We start from the raw sequence: 13,940 nt of genomic DNA on the forward strand, positions 1-13,940 counted from the left end.
CTGTCAGCCTGGCTGCAGTGCTGAAAAGAAACCTGGGGTTGTTCCTATTTTCCTCTATTAATGACGAGTAGTACGCTGCTCTGGCATTACGGAGGACCTTCCTATAAGTTTTAAGACTATCTTGCCAAATTAAACAAGAATTTTCCAGTTTGGTGGAACGCCAATTCCTCTCAAGTTTCCGCGATATTTGCTTTAATTTGCGAGTTTCAGTATTATACCATGGAGCTAACCGTCTTTGTTTTATTATTTTCTTTTTTAGAGGGGCTACAGAGTCGAGTGTCATTCGCAGCGAGCCTGCAGCACTAGCACCAGGTGCTCGGTACACTATAACGAAAAGAATTTGTTGCAGTGATTTCCAACTTGGGTTGGAATTGTTCCAGCTTCACAAACGTGAAGATTTGCTGCTTTTACTTGATTATTTTAATGTATTTTTTTTTTTTTTATCATTTTGAGGTTTGGACTGACAAAACAAGTATTGTGAAGGTGTCACTTAGGGAAATGTGACAGCATTTGTCACTATTTTCAGAATTTATTACAATCGACTAATGGAGGAAATAATCAGCTGATTAAAATAAAAATAATTAATTGTAGTCTGGTACAAAATAGTTCAACCTCAACCAACTACATTAATGCATGAAGAATAATATACTAATGATATACTTTGGATAGAAAGAAAAAAAAATTGGTAGTCTACACACCCCTGTTAAAATGCCAGGTTCTTATGATGTAAAATAATGAGAAAGACAATTCATGTCAGAACTTTTTCCACCTTTAATGTGACCTATAATGTAAACAATTCAATTGAAAAACAAATTGAAATCTTCTAGGGGGAAAAATGAAAAATAAAAATCCTCAAATAACCTGGTTGCATAAGTGTGCACACCCTTAGACTAATACTTTGTTGAAGCACCTTTTTATTGTATTACAGCAGTCAGTCTTTTTGAGTAGGAGTTTATTAGCATGGCACATCTTGACGTGGCAATATTTTCCCACTCTTCTTTGCAAAAGCGCTCCAAATCTGTCAGATTGCGAGGACATTGCCTGTGCACAGCCCTCTTCAGATCACCCCACAGATGTTCAGTTGGATTCAGGTCTGGGCTCTGGCTGGGCCATTCCAAAACATTAATCTTCTTTTGGTAAAGCCAGGCTTTTGTGGATTTGGATGCGTGCTTTGGGTCGTTGTCGTGCTGAAAGGTGAACTTCCTCTTCATCTTCAGCTTTCTAACCAACGCCTGAAGGTTTTGTGCCAAAACTGCCTGGTATTTGAAACTGTTCATAATTCCCTCCACCCTGACTAAGGCTTTAATTTGCGAGTTTCAGTATTACACCATGGAGCTAACCGTCTTTGTTTTATTATTTTCTTTTTTAGAGGGGCTACAGAGTCGAGTGTCATTCGCAGCGAGCCTGCAGCACTATCAACAAGATGATCAATTTAGGAGGGACTGAAATTAGCACAGGAGTCCTCTGTTACTTTGATCTGATAATGAATTTAGAGCTGATGGAATCGCATCCTTAAATTTAGCTACAGCACTATCAGACAGACATCTTGTATAGAAATGTTTGCCCAATGGCGAGTAGTTCAGCAATACAAACTCAAAAGTTATCAAACAGATAAAGAGGGATTCTGTGGGAACACTATTAAATGTTCAATTCCAATACCGTATACCAAAACAAGGTCGAGGGTGTGATTAAAACAGTGAGTCGGTTCATGAACACTCTGAGAGAAGCCAATGGAATCTAACAGAGAGATAAACGCAGTACTGAAGCTGTCATTCTCAACGTCCACATGAATATTAAAATCCCCTATAATAATAACTTTGTCCGTTTCAAGGACTAAAGTTGACAAAAACTCTGCAAATTCAGATAAGAATTACGGAGAGTACGGACCAGGCGCTCGATACACTATAATGAAAAGAATTGGTTGCAGTGATTTCCAACTTGGGTGTGAAAGACTAAGAACAAGGCTTTCAAATGAGTTATAATTTAGTTTAGGTTTAGAGCTGATTAGTAGGCTAGAGTGGAAGATAGCTGCAACTCCACCTCCTCGGCCTGTGCCTCGAGGAATGTGAGTATTACTATGACTGGATTAATTTAGGATTAATTTAACATATTCTCCATCACCCAGTCAGATTTCAGTAAGACAAAAAAAATCAATATCATAATCTGATATTAGTTAATTTATTAGTACACCTTTAGAAGAGAGAGATCTTATGTTTAAGAGTCCACATTTAACTCTCCCATTTGTTTGCACTATTGCTCTTGTGGTTTAAATTTTTATGAGGTTTTTATGCACAGATCCTCTTCTGTTTACCTTTGATTTAAATCATTTCAATGGTCGGGGGCAGACACCGTCACTATGGGGTTTTCACTAAGTAACTCCTGAAATGGAGGAGCAGAGAAGTGTGTTAAACTGCGACTCTGCCTCCTGGTCTCAACTCTGGGTTGTCATGGATTTGGTCCACTAATAAACTTGGCCAGATTTCTAGAAATGAGAGCTGCTCTTCCCAAGTGGGATGGATGCTGTCTCTCCGGATCAGACCAGGTCTTCCCCAGAAAGTCTGCCAATGATCTACAAAGCCCACATCGTTTTCTGGACACCACCTCGACAACCAGCGGCGGAATGACGACATGCGGCTATACATGTCATCACTGGTCAGATTTGGCAGGGGTCCAGAGAAAACTACGGTGTCCGACATTGTTTTTGCATATGTACACACCGACTCAACATTAATCTTAGTGACCTCCGATTGGCGTAACCGGGAGTCATTACCACCGACGGGAATAACAATCTTACTGTATTTACGTTTATCCTTAGCCAGCAGTTTCAAATAAGACTCAATGTCGCCCTCTCTGGCCCCAGGGATGCACTTAACTATGGCCGCTGGCTTCGCTAACTTCACGTTTCTCAAAATGGAGCTGACAATGATCAGAGTTGGTTTCTCAGCGGGTGTGTCGCTGAGTGGGGAAAATCTGTTAGAGACGTGAACAGTTTGGTGGTGAACCGTGGGCTTTGAATGCTTACGACTATTCCTCCTTCGGACAGTCACCCAGCCATCCTTTCCTGTCTGCTCAGGAGATGCCGGGGGACGGCTACCACAGGCTACAAGTTATTATTGTAGGGGATTTTAATATTCATGTGGACAGCGAGAATGACAGCCTTAGTACTGCGTTTATCTCTCTATTAGATTCAATTGGCTACTCTCAAAGTGTTCAAAAACCGACTCACTGTTTTAACCACACCCTCGACCTTGTTTTGGTATATGGTATTGAAATTGAACATTTAATAGTGTTCCCACAGAATCCCTCTTTATCTGACCACTATTTGATAACTTTTGAGTTTGTATTGCTGAACTACACGTCATTTTGTTAATTTTAACTAGGCTGGTTATTGTGGCGCTGCAGCTCTCTAGTGGGCGATTTTAAAAAAAACAGCGCAGTTCTCAAACACAGAAGGCTGCCTGGTTTGCTCTAATTGACAAAGTATAATGCATAAATTCACCTCTTGATCTTTCTCTATCATCGTTCTATAATTCCCCATGGAGCCACAACCAAATTCAAACCATGTAAAAACCACAGAAATATGTTGTCAATGTTCGATTAAGCCACTACTCTGGCTAAATCCGTCCATTTTCACAATCTTTCCTGAGTATACTACCAGACCAGCCATATATATAATTATAATACTATCACTATATCTCCAAAGTGTCCATTCATACAGTAGCCTAACCCCGATCCATGAGTAAAATCGATATATTAACATCAGATTTACAGAGAATATATTGAAGTAATAAGCTTGCCACACTAGATGAATAAAACACACTCTTATTAAAATTTAACAAATGTAATAATAATCTGAAACACTGCAGGTTGTTCACCAGTCAGGAGCGGTGAAACAACAGCATGGCTCTGTCGATAAATAAAAAGTAAAAGTTAGGTTGCGTTCTCTGGCGGACCGGATCAGCTATTAGCTGTAAACAAACCACAGGGCTAACGCTAACACTGCTATGTGGCTGTGTTTTAATGTTTTAATGAGCCGGTCCGTTTGTTTTGGAGAGGAGACGACCTCTGTGGTAATTCAGCTCCAGGTAGAACCCAGAACAACTCTCATCAGCTTTTAGCTGTAAACACTAGCAGGACTAAAGTTACGGTGCGGCTGTGTTAAAACTATAACTTAGCACGACATAACTGCGCTGTAATAACGGTATGCTTTAATGTCACAAAATTATCACAATAGATAATATTGTGTCAATATATGTCAGTCCAGTTACTGTTACCTGACAACAGACTTCTGTTGTCTCTCATTCCCCGGTGCTGGCAGTAACTCAGCCTGCCGAGTGAAGACAGACTCCCAGGAGGACCCATGTGAGCGCTGAACGAATAGTTCATTCCTGCTCCACAGTAGCCGAGATGTCACGTGAAAAATGAACGACTCAAACCCAGAGACCCACAGTTATGAGTCCTGAAATAATCAATTTTGTTTCCTGTACTGATGGAGCCCATGCAGCTGCTGTGTAACGAGTGAACATAAGAGTCCAAGACTATTCACGCATGCGTGAAAATGAACGAATTACTCACTGAGACAACCTGTTCCTCCTGAGTCACATACAAATTAGGTCAAATGAACGAAATGTTCTTTGAACAACACAACACTACAGAGTACGGTCTAGATCTGCTCTTTTATGAAAAGCGCTTGAAGATAACTGTTGTTGTGATTTGGCGCTATATAAATAAAATTTAATTTAATTTAATTGAAGTTCAATCAACACGACAAAAAGTCTCAACTAGTCAATACAATGAATTGATGTTTATCTTTCGAAAACTCATTGAGTTCAAATCCAAATCTTGTCAGAGCTCTTTGAGTTAAAAAGAAGTAAGTTGACATAACTAAATAGCTCTGTAATGTTTTACAGTGTACTCCATTAACTGGAGTACCACGCTGCTACAGTCATGGAATATTAAATATCTGGGTGTCAGTATTTTCTCCAGGCTGTCAGAATGGCTAAATTACACCCCTCAACTTAAATCAATAGATGATTTCTTGTGATGGATGACAATGCCCATATCACACATGGGAAGAGTCGCCACCATAAAAATGATGGTCCTTTTTAAAATCAATTACCTGCTCTCAGTGATACCCACCTAGCCCTTCTGCTGTTTGGTTTAAGTCACTGGAATTTTTATGGAAAAATAAACCACCACAAATCATTTTTTTATCAGTACGTCCTAGCCAACAGACTACATATGTCTCAAAATGGATCAATCCAAGCTCACTGGGCCACTCCTGGATGGACATAAAACATACATTCTGTATAAGGAAATTATGATATGCCATTCATCAGCTCCAGTATGACACATCATACCTGCTTTAAAAGCATCACCTATCCTATGCAGACTTACTCCAATTTGGCTCCTGGCCTGGGTGGTCTTCCTTACTGGGGTGTGGGTGGGGCCGTGATTCTGGGTCCAGGGGTCAGGGGGCTGTCCTGTGGGGAAGGGGCGGGTGGGTTGGGGGACTGCTCGACGCCCTATTCTCCGTACAGCGTGTGTGGAGAGCCACTTCTGGGGTGCTTATAAGGTGTGACCACAAGCACTGACCAAAATGACCACAATTAGCTATGGCAGCTGGGGCCACAGCCACACACACCGCCTGTGTATCTGTATGTGAGTGTAAGGTTATTTTTTACCATGAAAATGCTTTTGTGAACAACAAATCCGTGTTTGAAAATAACATAGCTAGCAAAAAGTGTGCAGCTAACGTTACTTTGCAGTGTGTTTCCAGCTGAGCTGAGGTTAACTTTAGTGTGTTTTTAGTAGGGGCCAACCAATAATAGGCCAGGCCGATTTTCGTGGCCGATATTCAGCATTTTTCCAATAATCTACATTGGTCATTTAAAAATCAGATTTCTGACATGGACGTCGTTAGGCCCATTTTTTTTTTTTACAGTGCAGACATGTACTCAACAAAGAGAAGCAAGAATACTGATAAATACTATAGATTAATACAAAAAGAATTCATTGGCTTAAAATAATCGTTCTGGTTGTTACCTCTGCTTCCCAATTTAAAACCCTACTGTGGTCGGGCACTAGGACCTTGAGGGAGGCTACACTTTACCGATGCTCTGCCAAGCTCCAGAGGAACATTACCACACACACACACACACACACACACACACACACACACACAGCCATGGTGAAAGAAAATTGAATCAGTGTAGTGAGTGATACAGAGTGAAAAGTTGTTGTTAGTGACTGTAACTTGCTGAACTTTAGCTTACTTGAGGTAAAGGAGAGGGGATATTGTAGTTGGCTATGGAAAATACTAGTGTTGGTAGTGTGAACGCCATTAATATTACCAATCTTAATAGCCTATTTTAAAACAATATCATTCCCCATAGAATGTTGTCTTCAGTGAAAATTAATTGTCATAGTGTCCCTGTTAATGCTATTGTACCGGCATATCCTTCCATTCATTGACCAGATGGATATTGAAGATATTTTAGGAGAGAGAGAAGCAGCAGACTGGCAGGGCAGCTGATTCTGAGGTCAGCTGGTCTGCAGGTCAGTAGTGGTCTACAGGTCAGTAGTGGTCTACAGGTCTGTAGTGATCTATAGGTCAGCAGTGCTCTACAGGTCAGCGGTGGTCTGCAGGTCAGTGGTGGTCTACAGGTCAAAGGAAATGTGGGCTGTTTTGTTTTCTTCTAGAAAGAGGCATTTATTGGCAGGTCTAGGCACCAAGGCCTAAACAAAATTATTTCATGATATTTATTATATTTGCTATATTCTGACCCACTTAACTTTCTGCATTGACTGGCTGTAATAAATAAATATGTAGATGTTGCCTAAATGGCTAGGCTACCCACAGATAAACACACAGGAAAATATAATAAAATAAAATCAATCATACATACAGTACATGCATCCATACATATAGTAATCATTACTCTATTCCTTCCACCATAAGGTTAGCCACTTTAAATAGGATCCTTATCAACAGCTTATGTATGCTTGTATGTAACCAAACTACTGAGCAAAATCACACTCTGATTGAACCGATCTACAGTGCTTTAACAATAATTAGTGGTGCCTAATTAAATAGCATTCTTTGGACCTGCAACTTATCTAATAGCCTATAGAGGAATTAGATATGTTATTACTTTATCACATATTTACATGAGCAGACAGCTAGCATTTAAGTCACAGCTTACAGAAGAACTCAGTCTGGCCTTAGTGAATTCCCTCCATGCAGCTTTGATGTGTCTAAAAGCTAAAATTACAGTAACTTTTGTTCAGCAGAGGAGAAATGGAAGAAGAGACTATGTCTGTCACTTTTTACTTGTTAACATCTTGGCTTCTTCACTGATTGTTCACATAAGTGTTGTTCTAATACAGTAACAAAAGATGTGAGTGCAAAGATTTTGCATTTGCAAGTTATGCATACCCTTGGGGCTAAGCCCCCCCCTTCAATCCTATGTCTCTGATTGCCGATAAAATTAATTTATAAAAAATGCGCTCCTTGGGCTCTGATGCAGCCGCCTTTCTCTGTCTGTACTCACCACTCTGTGGGCTCGAGCAATGTCCCCCCCACAGTACTAGCTGATTGGTTATAAGTCACGAGTAATAGCCTATCAACACTGATTATAGTGTGGAAGTTAGGGTTGGGCCGATAGATGATGCCATCGTCCATCGGCGATGGCTGACAGACATCACAACGTTGAGCCGGCATCGTGATTGTAAAACCCCCGCCCCCCCAGCAAATATTTTTTTCAAATTTTCACATTATACCACCCTGTGAAAGCAGTTTTTTTTTTTTTATAGAACTTTATTTTTTGTTATTTTAAAATAACAACATGTATAAGACATGAAAGAACAAACATTCCCAAGCCTGGCAATTCTAACAATAGTCACAGTAAATACAAAAAATGATTAATTCATTGTTGATTCATTCATTAACTCCAGATTCTCAGTCAAAAGTTAAAAATTAAGAGGCTGATGGTAGAGTGGGGGTGATCTCACCAGCAGAGAGAGGAAAAGTGAGAGATAAATGGTTCCCAAACCAGGCAAAACTTCTGTTGCTTGCCATCTCTCAAATACCTAATCTTTTCAAGGTGAATATAGCTTATCATGTCATGTACCCAGTTAATATGAGTAGGTGGATGCTCGGATTTCCAATTCAGAAGAATCCGTCGTTTAGCTATTAAAGAAGAGAAGGCGAGAGCACCTTTTTTAAGCTTTGAGAGTTGTGTGTTTTTGGCGATAGGCCAAAAAGTGAAACAAGTGGGCACAGTAGAAATCTGAAAAAAACTAAAAAGATGGGTCTTAGGGAGGTTAAATTTTGAAGACAACTGTGAGAAGGGGGCAAACACTCCATCAACGTATAGATCCTTAATTGTTCTAATTCCCTTCTTAAACCAGATCCCAAAGACATTGTCATTCAATGATGGGGGAAATGCTGGGTTTCTATTACAAGGGGAGGACAACGGGGAGGATTGGAACCCAAAGTCGGATCTGAACTGTTTCCAGATGCGTAGAGACTGATTGACTATCGGGTTATAGTTTGAATGTTTAGGAATCAAAGTTAGTGGGGAGCAAAGAAGAGCTGGCAGGCATGCTGGCTGGCAGGAAGCTTCCTCAATTTGTACCCATGCAGGGACACAATCACTGAGACCAAAATGGCAATGAGGCCAGTACAGAATGCTGTGGATGTTGGCAGCCCAGTAGTATGACTGAAAGTCTGGGAGGGAAAGCCCCCCAGACATTTTTGGTAGTTGTAGTACAGGCCTATGTATTCTGCTAGGACTTTTATTCCAAATGAAGGAAGAGATGGCTTGATTAAGGGTTCTGAAAAATGCTTTTGGGATGAAAACGGGGACACACTGAAAAAGGTACAGAAATTTAGGTAATATGTTCATCTTTACTTCATCTATACTATTAGTGACAGGGGGAGAGATGACCAGCGTGTGAAGTCTGATTTAGCATATTCCAGAGCAGGTGTAAAGTTTTTACTAAATAGGTTGGCAAGTTTCCGTGTAACAGTAATTCCAAGGTATTTAAATTCAACCGAAGCTAGCTTAAAGGGTGCGGCGGAGGGTGGGAGTTCATTTGCCTCTATGTTTATGGGAAAAAGCTCACTCTTAGTAATGTTGAGCTTGTAGCCAGAGATGCAGCCAAACTTTTTGATACATGCAAGGACCCTAGGCAACGAGAAAGCTGGTTTTGAGAGAAAAAGTATGATGTCATGAGCGTAAAGAGAAATTTTGTGTTCAAGACCTCCCCTTGAAATACCAGAGATCGTATTGTCTGAGCGAATAGCTATTGCGAGGGGCTTTACAGTAAGAATGAAGAGGAGGGGGAAAAGGGGGCATCCCTGCCTTGTTCCGTGCTGTAACTGAAAGTAAGGGGATGAGGTATCGTTAGTGCGGACAGAGGTGACAGGCGAAGAATACAGAAACTTAATCCAACTAATGAAAACCTCACCAAAACCAAACCTATGCAAAGTGTCAAATAGATATTTCCACTCAACACGATCAAATGCTTTTTTGGCATCAAGCTGCGCCAAGACCTCTTCAGGTTCAGGTTCGGAAGGGGAGTAAATGACATTCAAGACATGCCTAATATTGAAAAATGATTTTCTATTTTTAATAAATCCCGTCTGATCATTGTGGACAAGTTCAGGTAGGATGGGTTCCTGTCGTTTAGCAAGAGTTTTTCTGTAATTACCACAGTCCAACGGATCTTTACCTTTCTTTGGGATTAAAGAAATTGAGGCTTGGTGGACAGAGCGGGGCAAGAGCCGACTTTTAAGAGCATCATTAAACATGTCGACCATAGGTCCTGCCAGGATGTTGTGTGTGGCTTTGAAAAATTCAACCCGAAAAACCATCTGGACCCGGAGCTTTGCCAGATTGCATAGACTGAATGGCGCAGGAGATTTTCTCGGGGGTGAGGGGCTGGTCAAGCTGAGCCTTACACTCAGGAGTAATGGTGGGTATTTCTATATCACTGAAAAAAGAATCCAGTGCCTGTGCATCCGCATTTGAACCCGATTGATAAAGAAGGGAATAGTAGTCCAAGAAGCAAGAGGGGAACGTATTTTGGGGATTAAATTTTGGGCCCTCTGTTGCCTTAGCTGCAAGGCCAATAGTTCACTGGGTTTATCTCCTAACTCAAAATAACTCTGTCGTGATTTCTGAAGTAATTGGACTGCTTGATTGGTAGATAGCAAGTTGAACTCAGTCTGTAGAACAAGCCTCTTCTTGTATAGTTCAGGATCAGGAGAGTATGCATATTTCTTGTCTAAGTCGAGAATGTCTGAGGAGAGATTCATCAATTTTGACCTCTGTTGTTTCGCAATGTAGGAAGCATGGGAGATAATCTCACCCCGAATATATGCTTTAAGTGATTCCCAAATTATGCAAGGTGACACGTCTGAAGTTGTGGTAATTTCCAAAAAGGTCTTAATTTGACAGATCAGAGTTAGGACATAGTTTGTATCTTAAAGCAAGAGAGAGTTAAACCTCCAAAATCTACTGCCAGGTGGTTTCTGCGCAAAATGTAGGCCCAACAATAACGGTGCATGATCAGAGATTGTAATACTGTCGTAAGAACAGGATTTAATGGTCGGTAACAGTTTTTGGTCAACGAAGAAATAATCTATTCTAGAAAAAGAGTGGTGTACTGGAGACAAAAACGAATATTGACGTGCAGTAGGCTATAGGAAACGCCATGCGTCTGCAACCCCATAATTGTCTAGAATCTAGGACTGTATAGTTTTAGCTGTTAGAGACCGGGTGTGCCCTAAGAGAAGAGTGATCAAGGGAAGTATTCAGTGCACAATTGAAGTCCCCTCCCATGATAAGCTGATGGGTATTAAAATCAGGCAGAAGAGAAATCAGTTTGGAGATGAATTGGTGGTCATCCCAATTTGGTACATATACATTGCAAAGTGTGACTTTAGAGGAATACAGAACGCTGGACACAATTACAAATCTGCCCAATGGGTCCTCAAGTAGCTCAAGTCGAAGGGCTGAACTGCACATTGTTTCGGATGAGGATGGTTACACCCCTGGCTCTACTCTGAAATTTTGAATGGAAGATTTGTGAGATCCAGGGCCTGTGAAGGATGATGTTGATTCACTTTAAGATGTGTTTCTTGTAGAAACAATACAGCCGCATTAAAACTCTGAATACATTTAAATACCTTATTTCTTTTGATCGGTGAGTTAAGGCCTTTTACATTCCAGCTCAGGAAATTAAGGGAAGTCTTTTTCACTTGGTTACTTGCCATATGGAAAGTAAATAAGCAATATGAGGGTACAGCCTAAAAGTGATCTAGTATTTACTGGAGAAATCTAGAGACAAGGGGGAAGTAATTACATAAACATTGAAAGGGAACACAGGACATTCAGAACTAACCCAAATACTGAAAGAGGAATTACTCTGACAGTGCACAAGTGCTCAAGGATATACCTAGCCCTGAGAGCCCTGTGAACATACATGAAGTTATTAGAAGCCCAGAGTAAAGAGTTTGTCCATCTGCTGTTTTAGATCGCACTGTCTTACTGGGAAGTCAGGTTCGGCTGTCGGTCAGGACCAGGGAGCGGTGCGCCCGCTCGATCACCGGGGCGCGAGATAGTTTCCCCTTTCCAAAGAGGGAGTTAAAAAAGTTTGACATAAAGTCAGTGGGTCTTTCCTGTTCCACACCTTCGGGGATGCCAATAATCCTAAGGTTCATTCTACGTTAGCGGTTTTCGAGGTTGTCGGTTTTCAGTCGGAGGAGCTGGTTTTCCGCGGTTAAAGCGGCACACCACTCCTCTACTGTCTGTAGGTTGGATGACATGTCAGGGAGAGCCGCTTCCAATGCCACTATCCTGGTTCCGTGGTCATCTATGGCAGACGCCAGAGCAGATTGTGACTTGCGAAGTTCTGCAAGAAATTCAGTCCTTAAATCTGAAATTTCTTTCCTAAGCGTTATAGTGAGCAGCTTTTCCATGACCGCTGGAGTAAGTTCAGCAGCCGCAGACTCATCCATGACGTTAGCATTAGCTTCAGAGTCCGTTTTTGGTCCCCTTCGTGGCATTTTGTGCACGATATTGAGTAAGGTATCTCAGCAGTCCACAAGGGGAAGTGGGAAAAAAAATTATAAATAAAGAAATGGTGGGCTTCACAAAGCGAGTTTAAAAGTCTAGTTCACAGAGCGACTCCCGCACGTGTCTCACCACCTGCAGCGCATACCGGAAGTCTACGAAAGCAGGTTTTAATGACCACGAACATTCGTATTATTGTTTTTAAGTATGCTTTCCACCTGCCTTGGAATTCTCTTCTCCCCACACTCTGACACACTCACACACACCTACACCTCAGGTAAACACCCCGGCTTGCCTCTCTGTCTCTCCCCCCGTCTGCTCCATTTTCTCCATCAGCAGTATGTTTTATAAAGTCGCCTAAAAGACTGAGAACTCGTCTTTTTTCCGTATATTTCCACCCACGATCCGTTATCACGGCAGCAGGTGAGCCGCACGTCGGCTTATTAATGACATAGCTTATCAAACAACTGAAACCAACATCTGCACACAGTGTGTTCACTGTTGCTTTACCTGGTCCGTGCCTAAAATATCCACTGCAATTTGTTTTTACCGTGTGAAGTCTGTGCGAGAACACCTGCACATAGATGACTGCTGCCCCCCCGCACGTGTGCCCGCGCCCAATGACATCATCCATCCCGATGTTTCATTGTAGACATCGTCCGATGGAAATTTTGTAGACATCACCCAACCCCAGTGGAAGTAGGCAATGAAATGAGCAATCACACTGCAGCTCCTCCTCTCCTCCTGAGCGGAGATCAGTGTAGATTACACAAGTTGACCTTAACTACGCCCGTCACTGTAAGCATGGTAGTAACCAGCTATGAGGTCACCGAGGTCCGGACGTCCACAATTATTATAATAATTTAAAGAATCGAATAAAAACCATTGATAACAAGCTCAACTTAAATGACGACTTTAGGACCATGCGGACGCAGCTGATTACACCGATAATAACTGAGAGCACTGCTGTTTGCGGGCAGAGTTATGGGCGATAAATACCTTTACGAATTTCCTGGTGGGTGAAATAGGGTTTCCAGACCTGCCAAATGGCTGTGTTTGTTTGTTTGGAGTTTTTTTAATAACTTGATGGCTTTATCCAGTTTATTTTTAAATTTGTTATGAACTTTAATCATGTGCCTTCATTATACTAGCACAGTGAAATGGTACTGGGGGTAAAGGTGATAAACTGGCCAAGCATGTCTCCAGACCTAAACCCAATTGAGCATCTGTGGGGCATCCTTAAACGGAAAGTGGAGGAGCGCAAGGTCTCTAACATCCACCAGCTCCGTGATCTCGTCATGGAGGAGTGGAAGAGGACTCCAGTGGCAACCTGTGAAGCCACGGTGAACTCCATGCCCAAGAGGGTTAAGGCAGTGCTGAAAAATAATGGTGAACACAAAATATTAGGCCCAATGTGGACATTTTAACTTAAGGGTGTACTCAGTTTTGTTGCCAGCAGTTTAGACATTAATGGCTGTGATGTGTAGCAAAGTGTCATTTCTTCAGTGTTGTCACGTGAAAAGACAAAATCATATATTTACAAAAATGTGAGGGGTGTACTCACTTTTGTGAGATACTGTATATTCACTTGACAGAATGGGTATAGATTTGAACAACTAGTAACTAAAACTGCCAGACAAATAGAGTTGTAGCCTAGGCAGAAACTTTGGCTGGCTTATTTATTTACATATAGCTGCAGTCCCATTTCTGCTTTTGCCAACCCATGCACGCTGGAAAGATTGTAGCATGCTGAGTGCAAACCAATTTTTCCCACAGTCTCTCTTCTACTGTATAATTGTAGAAATTATTGTCATTAATGTTTGTACTACTCTAAGTGTTCCACGTTGCTTAATTTGT

At 41.4% G+C, this 13,940-nt stretch overlaps 1 protein-coding gene and 1 long non-coding RNA gene across 7 annotated transcripts in view; one reads left to right on the forward strand and one right to left on the reverse strand.

Moving 5' to 3' along the window:
* Positions 1-13,940, forward strand: part of cgnb (cingulin b) — a 67,846-nt gene that overhangs the window by 18,457 nt on the left and 35,449 nt on the right. The window lies entirely within an intron of this gene.
* Positions 1-13,940, reverse strand: part of LOC123977204 — a 61,062-nt gene that overhangs the window by 5,940 nt on the left and 41,182 nt on the right. The window lies entirely within an intron of this gene.

The sequence above is a fragment of the Micropterus dolomieu genome, linkage group LG09 (assembly GCF_021292245.1).
Source record: "Micropterus dolomieu isolate WLL.071019.BEF.003 ecotype Adirondacks linkage group LG09, ASM2129224v1, whole genome shotgun sequence".
In the NCBI taxonomy this organism is placed as follows: Eukaryota; Metazoa; Chordata; class Actinopteri; order Centrarchiformes; family Centrarchidae; genus Micropterus; species Micropterus dolomieu.